Here is a 25,085-nt window from a genome sequence, read left to right as displayed (position 1 = left end):
CAGAGGCAGAGACCGGGCATCCCGGAGGCTCCCTGAAACTGACCTGTAAAACCAGCGGGTTCGATCTTAGCGGCTACTACTGGATGGGTTGGATCCGGCAGGTTCCCGGACAGGGACTGGAGTGGCTGGTTAGCTACTATAGCTCCGGCAGCTACGCGCCATCAATTCAGGGCCGATTTACTGTGTCCAAAGACACTTCAAACAACATCTTCTCTTTGGACATGAGGAGCCTAAAGATTGAAGACACGGCCATCTATTACTATGCAAAAGGACACAGCGAGAGGATCCAGGGCTGCACCCGGACAAGAACAGCCCGGGTGGGGATTCCGCAACTTCCATCATAACCTGAAGGTCAGTATCTGTTTTAAATGCAATATGATCGAGGGTGGTCAGAACCAAACTATAATCGTGTTTAAAATAAAAGTAACACAGAAAGCATTTAACAGTAAAACTTCCCAAACTCACCGATATAACTGGTGAGCTTTTCACTGACTTTATATTCATTGTAGTTTCAGCAAGTACGACACACGATATATTGCTCTTTTTAATATTTCTGATAGATTGTGTTATATAAACAGTTGCCTACATTTTACATTAGGGAAAAACTAATGGTCCATTTAAAGTGAATATTGAACAGCAGTACTGAACAGAGTGAGTGAAGTTTTTGTAAGGGTGTGTGTCACTGTGATATACAACAGGGGGGTCACAGTGCTGAGAAAAGCGCCATCCTCATACAAAAACCTCAGAAAAGGACGTTGCTTAAATTTGTGACCAATGCCATTGCCGAATGCCAAAGTAAATGAGGGTTCAACAAAATACTACTTAGAAACAGCATTGTTTTTGTTTAAGATGTAAAATGCTTCAATTTTATTGTTATTGATTTACACGCTGAATGTGCACAGAGAGTGTAAAAGTTTCTAACCCCCTTTATCAATATCATGACCAGTAAAAATTGAAATATCTCACTGACTCACCCTTAACGAGCTGGAAACAGACTTTTGAAATAGCAGTGAAATTAACTGTCTGTATTTTACTGCTAACAGTCCGCCTCAGTATTTGTCATGCTGTGTCTCACTGTGATAGCTGGATGGCACAGCAGTTGCTGTCAATACAAAAACCCCTCAGCACCGATTGACTGGAACTGGATCAGTGTCACTTTTAAATCCCAACTGTAATCACAGCACAGTATTATTTATGTCCAGCACTGACCATATGACAAGAATAAACATGGAAAATCTTGATAATTACTCAATTATCGATGTGTGTTTTCAACAACATGTTCACGTGTAACTCTGTGAAATATAAAACATTAGGGTCATTTATGAATGTCAAATGGTATCCAGAAATACAATTATAATTTAATGAACATTAATTGATTTTGCTTTTCCTTGGGTTTGTGAATATTTAAAATAATGGTGATTTTGTTTCTATTTTGTGCAGGGACGGTTATTGTCTGACACAGCCTCCGGAATGTGACACTGTGACTACTTCGCTTACTGGGGACAAGGGACCATGGTGACGGTGACGACAGGTAAGAACCATCCACTTATTGAGTAACTGGTTTACATGTGTCTTTGTTTTATATTTTTATCTGTACTAATAATCCATTTGGTAACATAAATGTGAGTTTGGTGGATTCTCGGTTGAGAATTGTTACAATGTTTCCTGTGATTCTGCTGCAAAGGGGTTTTAGAATTCCGCTCTTTCTGGACAATAGGTGCTGCTGAGGGATTCAATCCCAAATTGTTGGGAATTTGTGTTTATCTGTTGAGGTTACTGTGTGGTTGGGTTACTTTAAAATCCGAATGTCTGTTACACAATTCAGCGTTTCTGCAGCGTTTAATCTCGGTGACATCTAGTGGCTGTGGGTCGAACCATCTACTGCACAAGTGTTTGAAATTTAAACCAAAAATTATAAAAAATCTAAAATTTCTATATTTATCCTGTGAAAATGTTCCACTCATTCACAATGCTGGTGCTGCTGTGCAATATTTTCTGCTTATTCTACACATTAATTAGTTTGGTGATGGGCGAATTGGCTGGAATTTATATTAAACATTTCTGTAAATGTTATATTTGATTCTGTTGAAAGAGTTTGTAGAATTGTGCTGCTTCTGCATGAAGCGGGGTTCAGTCTCTCAGTGATGCTTTTTTTTCTGGTGAGGAGATTATGTATCTGGGTGATTCTAAATACGTAAAATTTGTGAATTAATTTAGTGTTTCTGCATTGTTTGAACTCAGTGACACTGAGCTGTTACACGTTTTGTGATTGAATATGAACATTCTGCCGGTTCGCAACTGCTTGACGCATAACTGCAGGCAGAAATAAAGCAGGCTTTATTGTGTTTGTATGTTTAAAATCTTTAGTGATAACGGCTTAGGCCACTCGTTCAGAACATAGTTTGTCCCTGTATTCACAATTTGGAATACCTGCAATGTTTAATCTCGGTGGCATTTGATGGCTGGAACTTTTACCATCCAAATTATTAAATATGTTTGAAATATGACCCAATATGAATAAGATGGGATGAAGTTTCAATATTAATTTTTTGCACAAATTCCACCTCCTCGCAATGCTATTGCTAGTATTCTAGATATCTGTTTAGTTTAATAATTGGTTAAGAGCTGGTTTGCTGGATTCGATATTGAGATTTATTTTGCAATGTTACATTTGATTCAGTTGAATGGATAATTGAGCTATTTTTCTGTGAAGCGGACTCATTCCCTCATTGATGTGTTTTGTTGTGTTTCTGCTGAGGAGATCCTGTGGTGCAGTCGCTGTGAATGTTTAAAATTTGCGCTGTGATTTGGCTTTGTGGCATTATTTCTGTGTAGTTTAAATAGTGTTTTAACGGTGCCGTTGAGAGTTTAGATGTTTTCTGGTTGAACGCAAACAATCTTTGAGTTTGAAAATCCTTGTAGGGAGAAAACAAGCAGGTTTGGGGCAAAAGAACTAAAAGGTATCACAGCATTTTTATAAATTTAACTAACGCTTACAAATTCAACTAAGTCATGACTTACAACGCTCATTCGGACACTTAGTCTTTGCTGCAATCACAAACTTCTCATGAACAAGTTTAATAGTAAAATTAATATAAATCAAAGAATTATTAATCAGTAATATAACTCCATATTCACCACAGATTATTTTATATTAATAATTTAGCAATAATTCCCTTTAATAGTTCTGTTGTGTTTTTCACACAATTAACATGACCAGAACATTTTCCAGACTGGAAATATTTCGTGACAATTCCAGAAGCTATTTCAATGATAACCTGCTGTTTTCACAGCAGCTCAGTTGAATAAGATACTTTGCATTAATCGGTATATCCCAGATTATGTTCTCATTTACTGGAATACGAGTTTTGCAGAATAATTTCCTTTTTGGAAATTTTTGTATCCGATTATTAATTTTTTTCTATGCATAGGGGGCACAGCCTCAAGATAAAGGGGGGCGGTTTAGAACGGAGTTGAGGAGGAACTTCTTCACTCAAAGGGTGGTGAATCTCTGGAATTCTCTGCCCGTTGAAGTGGTGGAGGCTGCCTCGCTAAATATTTTTAAGACGCGGGTTGATGGGTTTTTGATAAGAGAGGGGATTAAGGGTTATGGGGAGAGGGCGGGAAGGTGGAACTGAGCCACGACAGATCAGCCATGATCTTATTGAATGGCGGGGCAGGCTCGAAGGGCTAGATGGCCTACTCCTGCTCCTATTTCTTATTCGTTCTAAGTTTTTTTTAAAAATTAGATACCGAGATAATTAATTACTTAACTCAAAATTTGTGAAATTGTTTGGTGTTCCTCAATTGTTTTTACATTGTTTCAGCTCAGTGACACTGAGCAGTTCTGCCAAAATGAAAATAAAATTGCGTTTGAATATTCTTGTAGGGATAAAGCAGAAAAGTTTCGGAAAATAAAATAAATATATGTTAGGGCATTTTATTCATGTTAACTAATGGTTACATATTAAAATAAGACATGAATTACAATTCACTGTATCTCTGTTAGGGACATTACACTGCCCTGAATCTGTTATATTCGAAGTTCTCATTTTCAGAAAAAATAATTGCCTAGTTTTTGGGATTTGAGACAGTCAGGGAGAGATAGTAAAAAGGCAAAGGGAGTTTTAAAATGAACATCAGGTTAATTTAAAATGTTTATTGATTTTTTTTCACTGTTGTAATTTGACCTTTGATCAATTAGAATCAAATAGTTTATAAAAATTTGACAGAGTGAAAACAGCTTTCTGACAGATGGAATTCGCTGACACTCAAACAAAATTGTTCAACTGATTGTGTTTGAATTGTAGTAAAGTGTCAACAGAGACTAGCTACAGATTGACAATTAAATGCTTGAAATTCAAAAAGATTACTTTATATAAAAATAATACGATATTATAAATATTATAAAAATAATATTAGCTCAGCACTTAATAACATCATGTCTCCCATTAATGTTAAACACAGAATAGAATTCTCGGAAGAATAAATGACAGAATGGAAGAATTCATACTAACTGAAGCTTATGTTTAATTCTTATTAAATATTATAATGAAGAAAAGGTTGAGACTTATATTCTGCATCGTGTTTTTAGCGTCACAGAGGATTTGAATCAATTGTCGTCTCTGTGTTTGCACTGTTCAATTCAGATCTTCTTTAATTAAACAATGTGTTCAGTAATGAAGTTATATGGGTGGTCGAAATTATTAAATCTGGGAAGCAGTATTATTGATTTCCAATGGCCAGGCCGTTACAGTCTGTACAAACTCAGAAATCCGCATTTTTAACACCATTGTTGGTTATAATAAGACATTTGTAGTAAAAGTGAAAAAGTAAAATATTACAATGTGATTAGATTTAAGTAAATGAATGACAGATGTTTGAATGTTTCCGTTGAGTAATTTGTAACGATAGTTTAACATTGAGATTTAATTGTAACCTAATTATTTAGCAATGTTGGGGGCAGAAGCACGTTTTGAATGATTGAAAAGTCATTTTATTACAGAGAACAAATCAGCTGGCAGGAGAACTAACTGACAATTAACAATAACTTAAAATGTAATATTGACGCTGATTAATTCGAAACAAAAGACCTTGAATATTGCTCGATAAAGTGTTTTGCCTTGATTATTTTTTATCATTACAGTTAATTAAGAAATTAGATCCAATGTAAATGTTTCCCGGTTCGTTTAATTCTTACAGTGAAACTGCATCTCTGTTAGGGACATTGAACTATTACTGTGTCACTGTATCTCTGTTAGGGACATTGAACTGTTACTGTGTCACTGTATCTCTGTTAGGGACATTGAACTGTCCCGAATCTGTTATTTTTGCTCATTTTCAGCGAAATTACATTTTTACACAGTTTTCGCGAAGTGATACAGGCAGAGAGAAATAATTAAAAGTCGAGAGGAGTTCTGAAATGAATATCCGTTTAATTTAAAATAGGTTATTGATGTTTCTGTTGTCTGTTGACTATTGATCAATGAGAATCCAACAGTTTGAAATTGACAGATTGAACAGACCTTTCTGCTGGGAACTCGGCTGTTGAACTGTTTATGTCTGTTCTGTTTCTGGGCTGGTGGTCACTGTGTTGGGACCAGGAATCTCCCTGACTGGTTATAAATCTTCTGGTTCCTTCTCCTGTACTGCAGGGAGTGAAATTCGATTTATTTCTTCAATGCACTTGTATCTGTGAGACATGTGACTGTTTGACTCGGCGTCTCAGAAATTAAATCCCTGAAGCATATTGTGTCCATCAGAGAAGCAGAAACACCAGGCTGTAGAGGGAGAATTGGGTGATTTTTAAGCAGTGATGTGCCGGCCTTGGGAATGTTCGATGAACAAGTACAAAGTGAGATTTACTATATTGTGCTCCGTACTACAGCAGCCCCTGAACTGTTTAGTTTGACAGTTGAAGGGTCAAATTCACTTGCATATTATTTTTAATCTTCTAAAGGCATTTTAGAGACATTTGCTCGGCCAGAATTTTTAATCTAATTGTTCCTTCACAAAGTGTTGATATGAAGCATCCTTGAACAACTGCAGTCCATATGCTGCAGGCATCCGCCCTGCTGTTAGGCAGGGAGTTCCAGAATTTTGACCCAGCGATTATGAATGAATTGAGATATTGTTTCAGGTCAGGATGGTGTGTGTTTTGGAGGGAAGCTTACAGGTTATAGTGTTTCAGATGTGGATGCTGCCCTTGTCCTGTTAGGATGTAAAGACAGCGGGTTTGGACAGTGTAATCCATGGAGCCTTGGTGAGTTGCTGCAGTGCATTTTGTATATAATACACACAGTGCTGTCACTGCTTGTTAGTGATGGAGAGAGTGAATAGGGTGAATGAGGGGCCGGGTAATCTTGTGGGTGGCTTTGCCCTGGATTGTGTCAGATTGCGTGAGGTTTTACAAGTTTCTCTCATTGAGGAAAGAGGAATTTATTCAATTGTGACTGACTTGTGAAAGATTTAAATGTTTTTCCACACTTGCCCCACAGTCCGTGTTGTGCTCTCTTGTCACTCCCACTTACTGTGTGAGTGGGTGAGTATGTGTGGAGTGAGGATCCTTTTCCAGACTGAATCAGCCAGATAGAGACTTACACACATCACACACTCTCACACACATAAATACACACATACAGACGCTCATATTCTCTCACACATACAGACACACACTTACTTTCTCTCTCATACGATCTCTCACACATTCTCTTTCTCTCTCGGCCTACATACTCTGTCTCAAGTATAAATACAGACATACTCTAGCTCTCTCAATCAGTCTCTTTTCTCTCATATACAAAAACACACACACGCACACACGTCCACACACATTCTCTCCTACACGCAGACACACACTCACACACACACACACACACAAATATTTCTATACCTTTTGCACACACTATCTCACACCTGTACATTCTTGCTCTCTCACGCTAGCTCTCTCACAAACACTCTCTCACAAACATAGACCGATGCACACACTCTAACTTATGCACAGACACAGTCTCTCACATAGGCACAGTCTCGCGCAAACATTCTCTGACACACACACACACACACACACACTTGCTTCTGTCACCCACACACATTGAACACATCTTTCTCACTCACACACAATCCCATGCACATTTCCACACACTCATGAACAGTTTATTTTGCTTTCCAGTAGGCACACTGTCCCCTCTTGCAAACGCAGCCCACTGTCTCACACATGTGCAAACACAGTCTATCACACACAGGCACCTTCACACACACATTCACCCTCTCTCTCTCGCACACACATCCAAACACCCACTCACACACTTTCCATCTCACATATGTCAGAGAGACTGTCATTTACATCATAGAATAGAATCACAAGATCCTACAGTACAGAAGGAGGCCATTCAGCCCATCGAGTCTGCATCAACAGGAATCCCACCAAAGCCCTATCCCCATAACCACATGTGTTTACTCTAACTAGTCCTCCTGACACTACGGGGCAATTTAGCACGGCCAGTCCCCTGAACCCAAACTTCTTTGGACTGTGGGAGGAAACAAGAGCACCCGAAGGAAACCCAAGCAGACACGGGGTGAACTTACTAACTCCATACACAATGACCCATATCGGGAATTGAACTGTGAGGCAGCAGCGCTAATCACTGTGCCACCTCGGCCACCCCCTCCCCCTCCCCCACTAACATTTGAATGAGGGTGGGATCGAGGAGCCCGAGTAAAACTCATGTGAATAAGTTTCAGCGGGAAATTCTTCTCTGTTTGGAGTCATATTTAGCACAAAGCAAGATGGTGATGATTGTTGGAGGTCAAACATCCAAGTTGAGAAATCACTGCAGGAGTTCGGCAGGGGACTGTTCTGGGACCAACAATCTTCTTTTGCTTCATCAATGACACATTCCATCCAACATGAGGTCAGAAGTAGGGATTTCCATGTGTTACACCGGACACAAAGACACAATCAATAAGAAGGGATCTGGCTGAGACTAAGTCCGCCTGGCTCCCCAATACTGGTGTAAACTTGGTGTTTGATTCCTGTGTGACCCTAGTTTTGCTGGAAGCTTCCCTTCCAGCTCCCTCAGTCTGTCTATTTGTTCACTGATCCGTGTTTCTGAAAGAAAGGCCCCGACATTAAAGCAGCTGCCCGGTGATCTACACTGATTCCTGACTTTACACAGCCCTGTTACTGAAAGCTGATCAATGGAGAGAATCGGGAAAAGATCGATGGAGAGGGAGAGGAGGAGGTGGCTCACTGACTCTCTCACCCTCACCCACACTGACTCACTCACCCTCAATCTCTCATCCTCACTCAAATAACTTCACTCACTCACCCTCACTTGCCCACCTTCCCTCACTGACACACTCTCACTCACTCACCCTCACTCACTCACCCTCAATCTCTCATCCTCACTCAAACAACTTCACTCGCTCACCCTCACTCACCCACCTTCCCTCACTGACACACTCTCACTCACTCACCCTCACTCACTCAACCACAATCACTCATTCCCACTCACTCACCATCAGTCACACCCTCACTCACTCAACCACAGTCGCTCACCCCAACATACTCACTCCCACACACTCACTCCCACACACTCACCCCCACACACTCACCCCCACACACTCACCCTCAGTCACTCACCCTCACTCACTCACCCTCACTCACTCACCCTCACTCACTCAACCACAATCATCCATCCCCATTCACTCACCCACAAGCACTCACACACCCTCATTCAACCTCACTCGTTCAGTCAAACACACTCCCTGATTCATTCATCCTCACACCCTCACACACTCACTCACTCACAATCACTCACTCACTCACATCCATCCTCACTCACCCACAAACACTCATTCAACCTCACTCATTCAACCTCAATCACACACCCTGCCTCTCTCATTCTCACACCCTGACTGACTCACTCACATTCACTCACTCTCACACCCTCAGTCACGCACCCACATTCACTCACTCACCCTCACGCACTCACCCTCACGCGCCCTCTTTAACTCACTGTCACTCAGCCACCCACACTCATACACCATCACTCACTCAACCTCACTCACTGACTTAGACCCTCAGTCAGTCACCAACATTCATACTCACCTTCATTCACTCATCCCACTAATCCACCCTCACTCACCCAGTCTCACTCACTCTCACTCACTCACCCCATTCTCTCACACTCACTCACTCACCCCACTTACCCACCGTCACTCATCCAGTCTCACTCACTCTCACTCACACTCACTCACTCACCTACCGACCCTCAATCACCCAGACTCACCCCCACAGACTCAAGCTCAATGACCCTCTCTCTGTCTCTCTCACTTACGCCACCTCACCCATTCAAACTCACTCAGACTCACGCACTTACATTCACTCACACACCCTCACATACTCATCATCACTCAACATCACGCACCCTAACCCACAGATCCTCAATCACTCATCCTCTCTCAAACACCTTCACTCACTCACCCTCACTCTTCCACCCATCCACATTCATTCTCCCTCACACACCACCCTCAGTAACACACCCTGACTCATTCACTCTCACCCCTCACTTACACAGTTACATTCACTCCCTCACCCTCATTCACTCAATCTCACTCACTTCCACTCACCCATCTCAATTAACCTTCACACATCCTCACTCACTCTCCCACACTTTTTCAATCTTGCTTACCTACACTCATCCAGCCACCTTCACTCACATTCAGCCTCCTTCACTCACCTACCCTCTCTCACACACCCTCATTTACTCACACTCTCTCACCCTCACCCACACTTACTCACCCTCAATCACTCATCCTCACTCAAAGAACTTCACTCACTCACCCTCAATTCCCCACCTTCCGTCACACATGCACCATCACTCATCCACTCTGACTCATTTAATCACTCACCCTCACACACTCACATTCCCTCACTCACACTCACTGAATCTGTGTGGTGAGCGTCTGCAACGAGAGAGAAGAAAGATCTCAAGCGGCAGTTTGGTGTTCAAAGGTGGGAGCTGCCCTGGGAGTGCAGAGAGCTGGAGGAAATCGCTGGGGGCTCGGGGCCAGGGACAATGGCAAAGAGTCAGGGGAGAACAGGAGGGGTGGGAATGGGCAGAGAGCCGGGGTGGGGGTGGGCAGAGAGCCAGGGGAAACAGCAGAGAGCTGGGGGAAGGGCAGAGAGGCGGGGAAAGGGCACACAGCCGGGGAACAGGGCGGAAAGCCAGGGGAAAGGGCGGGGAGAGAGGGGAAAGGACAGGGAGCAGGGGGAAAGGGCAGAGAGACCAGTGAAAGGGCAGAGAGCCGAAAGAAAGGGCAGAGAGATGGGGGAAAGGGCAGAAAGACCAGGGAAAGGGGAGAGAACCAGGAAAAAGGGCGGAGAGGCACGATAAAGGGTAGGAGGGCAGGAGAGTCAGGGGGAAAGGTCAGAGAGCCGGGGGAAAGGAGACAGAGGGGAGGGAGCAGGGACAGAGGGCAGAGAGCTGAGGGAAAGCGCAGGGAGCTGAGGGAAAGAACAGAGAGCCGGGAGAGAGGGCACAGAGCTGGAGGGAAGTGTAGAGAACCAGGTGGTAATACAGAGAGCCGGATAAAAGGGGAAAAGAGCCACCGTGAAAGCCAGAGAGCCAGAGGAAAGGGCAAAGAGCTGGGGAAAATGGGCAGAGAGCGGGTGATGGATGGGCGGAGTGAGGAGGTACAGAGTAGAGCGAGCACCACAGTCAGCTCATCTGTAATCTCAGTGAATGATGGAGGAGACTTCAGGGCCTGAATGAGAAAGTCCTGCTATTAATGTATGATCCTTCAATGAGTCAATGTTGGATTTATTCGAATTTATAATCACATTTAGAGTTTCCTGATCATTCAGTAAATATTCATTCCGGAGGGATTTTTGAAGCAAACTCACTAATCTCCGTTTTGTGGAGTGAGAGGCAGTGAGTTGGAGAGAGGAAGGGGCACCAATCAGTTTGAACCCAGGCAATTTCCAAAACTAGTGTGGAGATGCCGGAGTGAGGTTGGTGTGGGCACAGGAAGGATTCTCACAACACCAGGTTAAAGTCCAACAGGTTTATTTGCAATCACAAGCTGTTGGAGCTCCCTCATCAGGTGAGTGGATAGTCTGAATGAAGGGAGAACTTCTTCATCACAAAGTGTTGTTGTTTGAGAAATAAACAGCGGTTTGTCACACATTGCTGTTGTTTGAGAAATAAATAGTTGCTGCAATAATGGAGAATTTTTTTGCTGTTCTCTGTTAATCCAATGAATGACATGTCATTGTGAGACTAACAGAATGTGTTTTCTTTCTTCCTAATTTGATAGAAGTGGAGACAGGGATATGAGTTTCTACAGAGATGACAATTCCCAAATGATAGAAGTAACATCATCTCAAAGGCGGATGAAAGATTTAATCGGGAAATATTAGGGATAAGTTCATAATTCTAATCAATGTTTGAGATAGAAACATCGAAAATAGAAGCTGGAGTTGGCCATTCGGCCCTTTGGGCCTACTCCGCCATTCACTTTGGTCAAAGCTCATCACTATCCTGATCACACCTACTACCCATATCCCTTCATCCATTTAACACCAAGAGCTATATCTAATATAGAAACCTATTTGTAACAATATGTTTGTTGACTTAATAAACGCAAGAGTCTAACTTGTTCAATTGGCTATTCTTTCCCAGCGACACCATCTGCGCCCAATCTCTACGGCCTGGTCTCCCCCTGTCAGCAACAGAACTCCGACGGCTCCATCACCTTCGGATGTTTGGCGATGGATTACTCTCCAGATGTTTCCAAACTGACCTGGAAGAAAAATCGGCAAACGGTCCCCAGTGGGTTTAAGACTTACCCATCAGTGAGAAACACGAAGGGAACCTACACCCTGAGCAGCCAGTTAACCATCAGCGACTCAGCGGGAGAATGTCCCAGAATTGACTGTGAGGTTCGACACATCAGCACAGTCAAGAGCATTAAAATAAAATGTAAGTGTTGTGGAGCTTGTGTAAAACAGAAAAACTGTGGTTAACATGTCGGGCCTTGGTTATAACTCATTTAAATAGATGTGCATAATTCGGCCCTTTGGATTGGTCCAGTTAGTGTCTATTGACTGCAAAATGAGTTAGAACATAGAACATAGAACATTCCAGCGCAGTACAGGCCCTTCGGCCCTCGATGTTGCGCCGACCAGTGGAACCAATCTAATGACCCTCTAACGTAAACTATTCCAATGTTATCCATATGCCTATCCACTGACCATTTGAACGCCCTGAAAGTTGGCGCGTCCACAACTCTTGCAGGCAGGGCATTCCACACCCTTACTACCCTCTGTTGACAAAAGTTTAATTGATCCACATCTTCTGCAGGAAATGACCGATCTGTTTGTTGTTCCTCAAGGCCCTGAGCATGAGATCCCTCCAACTCTTATCCTCACCGTGAGTTCCAGTGAAGAAATCTCACACAGGAAATTCGCAATCATCGTCTGTTCAATCATCGATTTCCAGCCAGGGTCAATGGAAGTGAGTTGGCTGAAGAATGGGGGAACCCACACATTCAGGAATTGTCACCTCTCCCCCCTGTGAAGTGAACGGGAACTTCTCGGCCAGCAGTCGGCTGACAGTCTCCGCTGGGGAATGGTTCAGCAAAGCGGTCTATACCTGCCAGGTCACTCACCAAGGACACACTCAGAGTCTGAACATCAGCGCATCTCAGGGTAAGAGACTCAAACAGAGGACAACATATATCATTCCGATGTTAATCAGAATTAGGGATCTATTCAAGTTGGTACAAAGCAGAGAACAACTTGTAAGTTATTGTCATGTAGTTTGCTGCATTAGGACAATATCTCATTCAGAATTTCATCAGAAAAACAATTTTTTGTTATCCTTTCCTGAGATGTGCATTTATTTCCCAAACCTGAGGGCACTGAAGTGTCACTCACGTTGCTGTCAATCTGGAGTCACATGCATGCCAGGCCAGATAAAGATAGCGGGTTGATTTTGCTAAGTAGCATTTTTGAACTAGGAGGGGTTTTACAGCAATAGCTTCATGAGAATCATTTCAACTTTGAATTATACGTTTTTATAAAATACAAATTTCACATTTGCAATGATGGGATTCGAATCTGTATCCCCAGAGTCTTGCCCGAGGTTATAAGCCCATTGACAACACTATGTGCCACTGCCTCCCCTTAAAAGAGTGCCCCCTATCTGTTTGAAGTAATATAGTGAGTGAGGTGGCCTTGATGTCAGCTTGTTCCTGAGACAGCTGGTAAAATTTGGAGAGACCGTAGGTGTGAGCCTGTTTCACAGGTCACAGCACAGGGGTAAAATGTTGGAAAGTGCATCCACCCTATTTATAAACCAACTGTCAGTACTTTTTCCCTGAGTTCAGGATGGTGTGTTTCTTTGGGAATTCTCCAATCCTGATTCATGGAAATGTTACCGCTGCTCCAATATTTAATACAGGGAATAATTCCATAGAGCAAGCTGGTTTCCCATTCGCCATGGAAGGTGAAAGGCGATAGTTAGAAATTGATATATTGAAGGCGACTTTGTCTCCTTCAGGCTGAAGACTGCTGTCCTGCTTCTGAAGGGGAACTAGGGTTCATTTCCATTTCTCATTCACAGATCGTCCCCAGTGCCTTGATACCACAGTGAAGATACAGCCACCACCAATAGAACAGGTCTTACTGGAGGCGACTGCGACCTTAACCTGCATCATTTCTAATCCTCCTGATGGCGTTAACGTGTCTTGGATCCGAGACAGGAAGTATTTGAAATCAGAGATTGCCAAAAAGCCCGGAGCGGATCGTGACAGCGTGATCAGCAAATTAAGCATCTCCACACAAGCCTGGCTGAGTGCGGCTGTGTTTGAGTGCGTGGTGAGCCATCAGGATCTGCCGACTCCTCTAAGAACATCTATCCACAAGGAAACAGGTGAGCTGAGAGATTGAAACAATAAATGTAGGGCCAACGTCAGGGTTCTGAGCAATGTGGAGGAACAGGGAGATCTTGGGGTTCATATCCACAGATCTCTGAAGGTTGCCACTCAAGTGGATAGAGCTGTGAAGAAGGCTTAAAGTGTGATAGTGTATATTAACAGGGGGTTTGAGTTTAAGAGCCGTGGGGTTATGCTGCAACTGTACAGGGCCTTGGTGAGACCACATTTGGAATATTGTGTTCAGTTCTGGTCACCTCACTCTAAGAAGGATGTGGAAGCATTGGAGAGAGTGACACACTGCCTGCTGTGATAGTGGAGTGCAGAGGAGATTTACCAGGATGCTGCCTGGTTTGGAGGGTAGGTCTTATGAGGAAAGGTTGAGGGAGCTGGGGCTTTTCTCTTTGGAGCAGAGGAGGATGAGAGGCAACTTAATAGAGGTTTATAAGATGATGAGGGGGATTGATAGAGTGGATGTGCAGAGACTATTTCCTTGGGTGGATGTTGCTGTTACTAAGGGTTATAACTATAAGGTTCATGGTGGGAGATATAGGAGGGATGTCCGAGGTAGATTCTTCACTCAGAGAGTGTTTGGGGTGTGGAATACACTGCCTGCTGTGATAGTGGAGTCGGACACTTTAGGAACTTTCAAGCGGTTATTGGATAGGCACATGGAGCACTCCAGAATGATAGGGAGTGGGATAGCTTGATCTTGGGTTCGGACATAGCTCGGCACAACATTTTGGGCCGAAGGGCCTGAACTGTCCTGTGCTGTTCTATGTTTCTATGTAAATGCATCACTGCGTCTATCTCCAGTGAAAGTGTACTACTCAATATTTAGTATTCAGTGCATGAATGTTCTCCCCTGAACTAAACAACTCTGGGCCGAGTGATATTTTTCTGGGGAGTTTGATGTGTTGATGAGTGAAAAGTGAACTGAAGGCGATGTTATTGGGTTTAGATCGAAGAAGAAGGGAGGAGCCAGATGTGGAGCATAAAAAGAAAAAAACAAAAAGAAACAGTAGATCAGTTGGGCCGAATGGCCTGATTCTGTGCTGTAAACTTTCTGAATCTTTCCACTCCGCCCCCCCGAGTTATTTGAGAAAACAATTGTGTTCACCTCTCCTCCAAGCTGCAAATCAAAAATGGGAAGAGTTAAAATCAGAAGCGAAGCACATTTCCCTGAGATCTAACCAGTGGTTTCATTGTCTCCAGAATTCTCCAGTTTATTGAAATTTATTGTACATTTTCTGCAGATCCAAATCCGCGGGAACCGGTCGTCTCTGTCCTCCTGCCCTCGGCAGAAGACGTCTCCGCTCAGAGTTTCGTCTCCCTCAGCTGCTTAGTGAGAGGTTTCTCCCCCCGAGAGATCTTCGTCAAGTGGACCATCAACGACAAGCCGGTGAATCCCGGCAACTACAGGAACACCGAGGTGGTGGCGGAGAACGGCGATAGCTCCTTCTTCATGTACAGCCTGTTATCCATTGCAGCAGAGGAATGGTCCAGCGGCGCTTCTTACTCCTGTGTGGTGGGACATGAAGCCATCCCCTTGAAGATCATCAACAGAACAGTTGACAAATCCAGCGGTAAACCCAGTTTTGTGAACATTTCCCTTGCACTGATGGACACGGTTAATTCATGTCAATGAGAGTCACTCACTTCCATTAAAAACTACAATAAAAAGAATAAAAACATTTTCCTCTAACGATCAATGAAATACCCAATTGTTTAATTGGTTGTTTTTCAGTTTTACTTCCATATCTTTGATTTTGAGTCAGATATTTTCATGTCTCGGACCCAACATTGTTGACCCAGTGCTCCCAGCGGAGATAGACACTGGGTCAGGGATAGAATAGAGCACATTCATTACAGGATTCTGCAAAATATCTTCACTGACTCTCCTCCCGCTGAGGGGGAAACAATCCCACATTTTTAACATGTCTGACACACAAACACAACATTTAGATCTCTGTGTCCCTGCTTCTCTCATTGACCTCCTCTTTAAGCTGCTGCACCGCACCCACTGGGAACTGAAGTGAGGGTCACACACAAAAAACATGGAGAAATATTCCCCCCATCGGATTGAGGGAGAGTGAAATTGTTAACATCCTGGATTCCCACTAACCCAGCAGAGAGAGGGGAGGAGCAGGAGCTAATCCATGTCCCAAAACTTCCTCAATGAAAAGAGGAGGAATGTCATTATTTAATCCACTCACCTCCACCTCCTCAGTGGTTAGAACCATCAGGGACATTGTATCACCGGGTAGAGAGAGGGAAACTCTGAGCTCACTCTCCTCCCTCTCCCGTGTTTGGAAGGGAACAGTTCTCTACTATAAGGACCCAGTTGCCAACAGTACAAGTTAGTTTCCGGTTTACTTGCTACAGATTTCGAAGTCTCATTATCTTAATCATTGAAATATATATATACTAATGCAACATAATTTTAAAATGTCTCAACACTCTTGTTCCTGTTAACCATGTGCTGGCATTGATTTCCCAGAATACAAATTTAAACAAGTCATAGATTCCTCCCCGGGTTTTAACTGTTCTGTCCCTGAGGTCTCTGAGATACATCAATGAATTATTTCATTCTCTCTCCTGATATCACCGTGCCCCTCACATAAAATACATTTCTACAGCAAAACATTGAAAATATGTTCCATTATTCGGGTTGTCTGGATCATATTCAGTTCACTATTGTCGGTGAAACTTGGAGCAACAGTTAAAAAAATACACACACTGATAATACTGCACACAACTGTCACAATTATACATACATACATAGGCGTACACACCCACACTCACACACACACACACACACAAACTACACACACTCACACATTCACACACTACACACACTACACACACACACTCACACACTCACACACACACACTCACACACACATACTTACACACACTACACACTCACACATACAGACACACTACACACTCACACACACACACACAGACACGTGGACACAATTGCACAAATACACATACTCATACATATGCACACGAATACAGAATGTTAATATACACACACAAACGCATACACGTACTCCCACACACAGAAATATAGGCAGGCACATTCAAATACAGACACAGAATCTCAAAAATACACAATACACACAAATACATACACAACAAAAACACAGATACATTCATAAATAAAAATGTACATTCACGGATCAGAAGAACACACAATATACGCACAAACGAACTCAAACAAGTACGCTCCCACAAATACACTAATGGACCACACGTATACAAACAAAAATACATGCATTCACAAACACTCTCTCTCCTTTTCTCTTTCGCTCTCTCTGTCCCACACGCACCATGCACACACACACAAACACACACACACACGCACACACGCACATGCATGCACAAGGGGGCATACACCCACACCCGCACACACAGACACGTACTTGTACAAGAAGGCATAAAACAAAACATGCACACAAATTATCAAATATGTACAAACGCACGCAGAACCACATACAAACACACAAGTACACACTTACCTAAACATACGTGACTGGGTACACAGGCCCAAACACAAACACATACATGTGTACACACAATGCGGACAGATAACATGCATGCAGGTCCAAAACATACACAAACAGATACATACAGTCAAACAAATGCATATTCTCACATGTTCACGCTGAAATGATTGCAGATATAGAGACCCACAATGTTATACACATTATCACTTATACAGGAAAATACATGTAACAATTTTAACACACTGCATATAGATAAACAGAGAGCAAAATATTTTCACACAAACATATGGATGCAAACATTCACATGCTCACACAGAACAGAACACCACGGGACACAGTACTACACATGGAAACACAGGTATATGCTGACACATGGTTATAAATAACTATCAACGCGGATTTACATGCACTAACATGTTAACAGATACACACACAAACAGACAAACACAGAAAGGGAAGGAAACATTACTCGAGTGACAGAAATTCACACATTGAAATAGGCAGAAACAAGGGCACACGTTAAGAGTGGCATTAATAAATATACAGAGACTACACACAATAATAGTCATATATCCACAATGTCTGAAGAATACATTATACAAATTATCCACAATGTCTGAAGAATAAATTGTACACACAGACACACAACTACACAAATCAACAAACACAGGCAAATGAATCCTTCATACACACAGATTAACTCAGGACCAAAGATTAATGCAGCTCAGGAAGTGTTCACACACACACACACACACACACACACACACACACACACACACACACACACACACACACACACACTCACACACACAATCTTAAATATAAACGGCAGGTAAATGGTGAAAGTAAAATTGAAGTGTGAATTTGAATGGACATACACACCGATAACTATCCCAATTCTCAAAACACCGCCAAACACGTTGAGAAACTGAATTAAGCTCATGATTTACTAAACATCTCCACCGTAAAGAAGCAAAGATTAGAAATTGCATCCCAGACCTTAAACAGCAGCATTCACAGTTTACAGATCAGTCACCATCTGTGGAAACAATCATTGACAGGGGAATGTTCCTCTATATCAGTCAGAACATTCTTCAATAAGAGTTAGTGGCAAATAGTTCAAAATGAACTGATTCTCAAGAAAACACCTTCAGTGCTTTCTGACATGGACTCTCCAAGGAATACCAATAAGGATCAGGTGTGAAAATAGTTATGGAGATCTGTTACTGAGTGTCCTGAATTTAACAGGAGATATACATTGAAAATTAGAGATGAGAATGAATGAACAGTTTATGAAGGAGAACAGGGAAAAGAAAACAATGAGATTCCCTGGATAAATAAAGTAATCTAATTCCATTTCCTGGTCTCTGTCCCTCAGACCCCACCGACCGCATCTGGATTGAAGACAGTGAGGATGATAACAGCAACATCTGGACAACCGCTTCCACATTCATCGTCCTGTTCTTCCTGAGCATTTTCTACAGCACTGCCGTCACTCTGATGAAGGTGAGATGATTCAATTCACTCACATTTCAAACTGGCAGAATGGATTTGAAACATCTCTCAATGTTTCACTGGTTAAAAACATTAATGTCCCGCATCAGAAACATCTGCTTCAATATTGTCTCTTTATTTTACAGATCAAATGATGGGTTGAATTTTGGACGCTGCAGATTTCCCTCAGCTGATTATAAAGATCTGCGTATGGCTTCAATACAATATCTGCTCTCGGTGAATCTATCAGTAAATATCTCTCAGTTTATCATTCTGGATCTGTAACTGAGGCAACATTAGACATTATTTCAGTTTTCAGTGTGAAAAGTACGAGTTTTTTTTGTTATAATGTTATTGTGGTTAATAGTTTCTCCCCTAGTTTAAATTTCATGTATAAATAATTTCTCATTCCTTATTCACGTTTGTTAATTCCTCTTTCTATTAAGGATCTGTTTTCTCTTTCTGGTGTATGTAACAGATGTACAAATATTGACGGATTCTCTGTACATGTCTCCTGTTCTCAATGTGAAACTCGATCGCTATGTTCACTTTCGTAACTTAAAAAAAAACAATTTTGCTGTAAAATATTCTCTGAATTTTTAAATAAATTTTGAATAAAAATTTAACCATCCCTGTCTTGGCTTAATTCCGTTCTCCTAAACCCATCAACTCCACTCCATTTCCTTATGATACGGTTCCCCCCCACCACTTTCCCAGACAGGCATGTCCCCCCCAGTCATGGGTGGGATGTGGTTGAAATCAGGACCCTTTAGAGACAGAGTCACTGTGCCACCCAGTGACCCACCCGTGTAAAGACACCTTCATCTCTGCCTTTTTCTGATCAAATCCAGAGACAGAATGAGAGAAGAATGAGGAGAACCTCGGTGAATTCACTCATAAACTGGTCTGTCATGGAGTTGAGAAGGATGAGGGGGGATATTATAGAGACGTATAAGATAATGAAGGGGATGGATAGGGTAGAGGTAGAGAGATTCTTCCCGCTTTGAAAGGATAGCAGGACTAGAGGGCACAGCCTCCAGATAAGGGTGGGGGGGTGCAGTTTAGATCAGAGTTGAGGAGGAACTTCTTCACTGAAAGGGTGGTGAATCTCTGGAATTCTCTGCCCATTGAAGTGGCGGAGGCTACCTCGCTAAATGTATTTAAATCACGGGTAGATAGGTTTCTGATAGACAGGGGAATGAAGGGTTATGGGGAGAAAGCGGGAAAGTGGAACTGATCCACTTCAGGTCAGCCATGATTTTATTGAATGGGGGGGAAGGCTCGAAGGGCTAGATGGCCTACTCCTGCTCCTATTTCTCACGTTCCTTCCTTATGATCTTATGGAGGACCAGCAGCATTTAAACTGCCCTTAACCTTGTCTGATTCCCCTTAGTCCGCCAGAAATGAGAAATGAATTTGCTCCGAATCTTCACTCCAGGGCATGAAGAAAGATTGTGTTTCATGTGTTCAAGCAGGCACTAACTGACCGAACGTAAGGCAGAATGTAAAATCAGTGGACTGGATGCAGGAGAAAAACACGAGAATAGTTCCAGAGATCAGAAACTTCAGTGGCGAATATATTTTGGAGAGTTTGGGACTAATTTTCTTGACAGAAAGTTGCTGATGTGACTTTAATGAGGCATTCAAAATCCTGAGGGGTCTTGACAGAGTAGATAGAGAGAAACTTTCAATGGCAGAACGATTTTGACACAGAGGGCACGGGTTGAAGTAAATTGGTGAAGGAAACATGGAGACATCAGGAAAAAACATTTTCAGACAGTGAGTGACCCAGACCTGGAATGTGCTGTTTGAGAGTGTGCTGCACGCAGAGCCAATTAATGGGTTCAAAATGGAATTGGATAATTGTCTGAAAATGAACTAAATGCTAGACTGTGGGGTACAGAGTGTTATTGGATGAATTGGTCCTTTAGAGGGCCAACGCACACATGACGCTTCAAAGCGGCCTCCTTCTCTGATGTAAGTACTCTATCAATGTTGAAAGGGTGACAGTGGCATCGTGGTAATATCTCTGCGAGAGTAATTCCGTGGTAGGCAAATTTCTCAAGATCTATATTGATCCTGATAAATGTGAGGAGATGCATTTTGGAAGGAATAATGTAGAGAGGAATTACATGATAAATGGTAGACCAGTTAAGAGTATAGAAATGCAGAGGGACCGGGGACTGCAAGTGCTCAAGTCTCTGAAAGTGGCAACACAGGTGGAGAAGGTTGCCAAGAAAGCTTACAGAATGTTAGCCTTTATAGGAAGGGGTATATAGTATAAGAGCTGGCGTCTAATGCTGCAGTTGTACAGAACGTTGATTAGACCGCATTTGGAGAACTGCGTCCAGTTCTGGTCACCTTACTACCGGAAGGACGTGGAGACCCTGCTGCTGTAACAATGCACCCTCTTGTTTAAACACTCTGCAACGCTGAGACTGGGGAGAGGAGTGAACAACAGGGAGCAGCATTGCAGCTTCTCTCCCCCCATTGAAACTGGGATTGTTGCTCCATCTGCTGCACCATCCCCACCACATCCACTGGGGGGCAATCTGGACAATGGGCTGCAGGCAGACCTCACTGCGCCTGCGCCACAATCACACCCGCCGCCGGCAGCGCCCATCTTGCGTTGCCAGGGAAGACGGCCGGCGTCCATCTTGCGTTGCCAGGGGAGACGGAGTCCCGCGCGCTGCACTCTGGGGGAATTCCCCTCCTGCACATGCGCCCAGGCAGTTCCATTTTAATCTTTTAATCTGTTGAATCTTGATGATTATTATTCACATCCTCACCCGTCAGACTTTCGGTTCCTTCTCCATTCGGGAAAATCGTTTCTGTTTTTTATTCCGTCTGTTTTTCAATCACACCCGCGCGGTGCGCTCTGGGAAAATACTACAGCACATGCGCGGTTCCGCCACCTGCCTCTTTATAAAAATGTGTATTTTATTTAATTTTAATTCCGCTCCGGGCGGGATTTCCGGGTGGGAATTTCTCTCACTTTCTACATTTCTGACCCGCCGCTTTTTCCTCGACGTGGAGGGGGGGGGGGGCTGATGGTGACGTCACGGCAATATGGCGGCTGGCCCCGCCTCTCTACAGGCCCCGGATGTTCCGCCAACGAGCAGCGGCCGGGCCGGACCGGGCAAGAGGTGACACTGGGCGGAGCAGCGCCCGGGCGTGTTACAGCGACCCCCCGGTGGTCAGGAAGGGAAATAGCAGCAGCGCAGTCTCTGCCCAAAGGCTTCCCCAGTTCAGCTGCTCAGAGACACTGGGAACCTCTTCAACTGGAAACTTCAGCTTCTCACATTCACCCCCCTGTGTTCAGTCATTGTTTAATAGACAAGCTCTGTAGGGAAATCAGAAACAACTTGTTCACATTGAAGGGGATGGGAATCTGAACCATTCTGCTCAAAAAGCTCTGCTCACCTTGAAATTGCAATTGAAATGTTCAAGATGGAGAATTTATAGATACAAGTCATGTTGTATGTGGAACGCTCATGATGCTACAATAAGATCAGTACAGACATCTCACAGGGCCGTCTGAGTGGAGGAGATGTCAGAGATGCCCGTTCATAAGAGAAAGGGAATAACCAACAGAAACAATTGAAGCAACATTTAACCTCTTTGTTTATTGTGTTTTAGGGACCGCCTGTTGCGCAAGAACCAACACCTAAACCTTTCCTGCTAAATAAATGTGAAAGCTGTTGATGTTTATAACTGGCAGGGAAAATCGGGACAGGAATGAGGGTTCAACATTTTCATTCCAACGCCGGTGATCTTTTCCTGCATCAGGGTAACTTGTATAATGTAGATCAAAAGCTTCAAAATGGGAATATTTTATCTATCCAGGACCGACACAATGTTAATAAACGCCGTTAAAATGAATATTACTGACAGGGAGATTAATGCAGTTACTTTACTAATTGTTCCCTTTCTGGAGAAACAGGGAAATAAATTTTCTCCAAATATCTCCTCAAACCTGCTGCATTTTCTTGTGATTAGAGTGATACAGCACCACCATCTGCTGGCGGCCCACTGTAACTGCAGGCGCTGGTGTTTGTGAGTCTGGGAACCGCTGAAATGTTCGTCCGGAGATTGAAGTTGGGATTATTTCAGACTGCAAATTGTACATTCGATGCAGATATCAGATGTTAATCATATTCAGAGTCTTAGTGGGTAAACTTTTCTGACCTCTGTACTCCGTTTGTCAGAAATTTTCAAGGTTTTGTCTTACAAGGGCAGAAGGGCAGAGACATTTCCAAGGGACACACACACACACACACACATACACACACACATACACACACACACACATACACACACACACACACATACACAGACTTACAGGGCACACACACACACACACACACACGCACACACATTCACAGACTTACAGGGGCACACACACACACACACTGACAAACACACACACACACAGACAAACACACACACACACACACACACATAGACTTACAAGGGTGCGAACATACACACAGATCCTGCGAAAGGATTGTCACAGTAACTTCATTGCAATGTTAATGTAATCCTACTTGTGACACTAATAAATAAACTTTAATATTTCCATTATAATTATCTAAATTTCACACAATGATACTTTCACGATTGAAAACACTATCATTTGAAGGCATCTGATAACTGCATCGAATGTACAATTTGCACTCTGAAATAATCCCAACTTCAATCTCCGGACAATATCCCCCTGTGGGGAATGAAGAACATGGTCTATGTGCGGTGTCAGGTTATAAAAAGGGCGAACTCCTTCTGGAAACTCCAATCACGGATAATATCGTTCAACATTCACATTTCAGCGGTTCCCAGACTCACAAACACCAGCGCCTGCAGTTACAGTAGGCCGCCAGCAGATGGTGGTGCTGTATCACTCTAATCACAAGAACGGGCAGCAGGTTTGAGGAGAGATTTGGGGAAAATTTATTTCCCTGTTTCTCCAGAAAGGGAACAATTAGTAAAGTAACTGCATTAATCTCTCTGCCAGTAATATTCACAGGGAAATCTGACCGGAGGATAGTGAATTTAATACCTCCCGCGAGTAAATATGTCGATTACCAGCTAATTGTTTTATAACCTTATCTTTTATTGATGGAAAGATTTGTCTACTTTCTCATCCAGATATTATTAAATAATTGTTCATTATAATTAGACACATATCTCGATTTCGCAGAATTTTCCATTTTGTTTACTCGCATCTTTTTCCTTAGCCCCTTCAGAATTCCAGCCGAACCCAGTCTCTATGTTCTGTTCTGTGTAGATTTAAATGTAGTTCCTTGTTATAATTTTTGACTCCAGCACATTTCCATCCCTAACTCACTCTGATCTATAAAACACACACACTGCAAATTGCATGAACGCCTCAAAGTGACTTTCTGTGCACTGATTTGAGTGATGAGACCAATCTCACTGTCCAGTGCTGAAACTGGATTTTATTAAGTGTAGTCACAGACTCTCCAATTTTCTGTTCCCAGCTGCAATCTGACTCTGAAAGTAACTCAATGGGAGTTTAGGGCGGGTATTTCATGGACATTTTCATCCCAGTATCCATCACAATTTCCCATGCCCTCCCCTCTCCCTCCCTCCACGCCCCCCAAGGCCTCCCTCCCCCGTCCCATCTCTCTCCCCGACCTCTCCCCCCACCGTCCCCAAACTAACACCAGTCACTAATCTCGATTCCACTTCTTCGATTCACCATCAATAGATTGAATAGAGGACATTCATCAATGTGATGGAGGGTGGGGAGGAGGGGGGTTGAGTGGGCGGGGGTGTAGTGAGGTTGCAGAACCGCTGGGGTCACCAATCTCCCACTTTGACCTGGAGACCCTCTATTCTGGAACTCTGTCTGTGTCCAGCCCAGGCTGAATCCCAGCTTTCTCTATCGATGCTCTTCGTGTTCATGGGTTTATCCGGATGAATAGGGCTCTCCTCCCTGGAGAGACGAAGGTTGAGAGGCGACCTGATAGAGGTTTATAAAATGTTGAGAGGAATAGATAGGGTGGATTCTCGGAGGCTATTTCCCAGGGTTGAAATGGTCGCTACGAGAGGACACGGGTTTAAGGTGCTGGGGAGTAGGTACAGAGGAGATGTCAGGGGTAAGTTTTTCACTCAGAG

The 25,085-nt window shown here is 43.1% G+C and overlaps 1 pseudogene; it reads left to right on the top strand.

Annotated features, from left to right (window-relative positions):
* The first annotated feature begins 5 nt into the window (after window positions 1–5).
* LOC145339608 (Ig heavy chain C region-like) lies at window positions 6–15,643 on the top strand (annotated as a pseudogene).
* Window positions 15,644–25,085: the final 9,442 nt, after the last annotated feature.

The sequence above is a fragment of the Carcharhinus amblyrhynchos genome, unplaced genomic scaffold, assembly GCF_965287045.1.
Source record: "Carcharhinus amblyrhynchos unplaced genomic scaffold, sCarAmb.v2.hapA scaffold_567, whole genome shotgun sequence".
Classification (NCBI taxonomy): Eukaryota; Metazoa; Chordata; class Chondrichthyes; order Carcharhiniformes; family Carcharhinidae; genus Carcharhinus; species Carcharhinus amblyrhynchos.
This window is presented reverse-complemented; position numbering and strand designations above follow the sequence as displayed.